Here is a 1,521-nt window from a genome sequence, read left to right as displayed (position 1 = left end):
CCCTCTCTCTCTCCCTCCCTCTCCCTCTCCCTCTCCCTCTCTCTCTCTCTCTCTCTCTCTCTTCCTCTCTCTCTGCCCCTCTCACACTCATGCTCGCTCCCTCCCTCTCCTTCTCTCTCAAAATAAATTTTAAAAAAGATAAAACTTTATTTCTCTTCAGTTTAAAGGAAGTCCAGGGTTGGTATGGAGACTCTGCAGTAATGAGAGACCAAGTCTCCTTCCGGCTCCGGGTTCTACGAGTAGATTATAGCCCTTATCTTGGCCGTCCAAGATGGCTACTGGAGCTCCAGGGATCACAACATTGGCCCAGGCAGGCAGATGAAAGAAGCTTGATTTTTGTATTCTAAGGAGACTTTCTAGAGATCCCATACCACAATTGCTTTTATCTCATTGGCCAGATAGCAGCCTCTAGCTACAAGGGAGACCTGGACATGGAGCCTTTTGGTTGTATGCCACTGGACCCAGTTTAAAAAATTGAGGTGTTATCAATACGAGAGAAGGAAACATGGAAGGTTTGGTAGGAAATTAACAGTTTCTGCCATAGTAGGTAATATTCTTATTACCAATTTGTAGATCAGGGAAATGAAGCACGGAGAAACCAAGGGGCTTGGCTATGCTCACGCAACCTTAGGCAGTAAAGCCATGGCAGGACCCCTGTCTCTGACTTGAGTGTCCTTCTCGTAAGCGCTATTCCTTCCTGCCCTTGTTTGCAATTTTGTAGAACAGGTATGTTTCCATAAAGGTGCATTTGTTCATTTCCTGTTTTCTTCCTGGTGTGCCTATACCCTTTTCTTTGCATGAATCCTAGCCATGTTTTGCAGCTCAGCTCCGGCACCACAGAGAGCCCTTACCTGCACCCCAGCTGCTTTCTTCATTCAGTAAATATTTAGTGAGCAGCTACTATGTACCAGGCACTGATCTAGGCCCATGGGCTTCATCAGTGATAAAGACAAAGACTCTTTACAGCTTAATAGCTGTGTAATCTTGGTTAAGTTCCTTAACTGTCTGGGGCTTGGTTTCTCATCTGTAAAATGGGAATGACNACGCGGGGCTCGAACCCACGAACCGCGAGATCATGACCTAAGCGAAAGTCGGACGCTTAACCGACTAAGCCACCCAGGCGCCCCCATGCACAGGATTATTATAAGGATTAAATAAGATACTACATAGTATCGTCACCGGCACATGATTACATTTTGGAAAATGGTGCCATTGTGATTGTTGTTACGAACGTGTCTGTCTTTCCTGGTAGGCTGTGAAGTTCTCATGGATGGGAATGGCACCCCAGGCCTTCCGGTATCACCCAAGTATCTCAGCGAAGTGGGGGCTTAGTAAATGTTTGTTGAGGGGGTAAAAGGGGTCTCAGTGTAGAGAGGACTTCCTGCTTTCTTAGGCTGCTAGATTTAGCAAACAGAAACCAACAGCCTTGTAGGAAGTTGTGTGTGTGTGCCCGTTTGCCTAATATAAGCTGTGAGTTGTGGTGGGTGGTGTGCTAAAGAAAAACAAGACTGAATAATAATA

The sequence above is a fragment of the Crocuta crocuta genome, unplaced genomic scaffold (genome assembly GCF_008692635.1).
Source record: "Crocuta crocuta isolate KB4526 unplaced genomic scaffold, BGI_CrCroc_1.0 scaffold657, whole genome shotgun sequence".
NCBI lineage: Eukaryota > Metazoa > Chordata > Mammalia > Carnivora > Hyaenidae > Crocuta > Crocuta crocuta.
Note: the sequence above shows the minus strand (reverse complement) of the source record.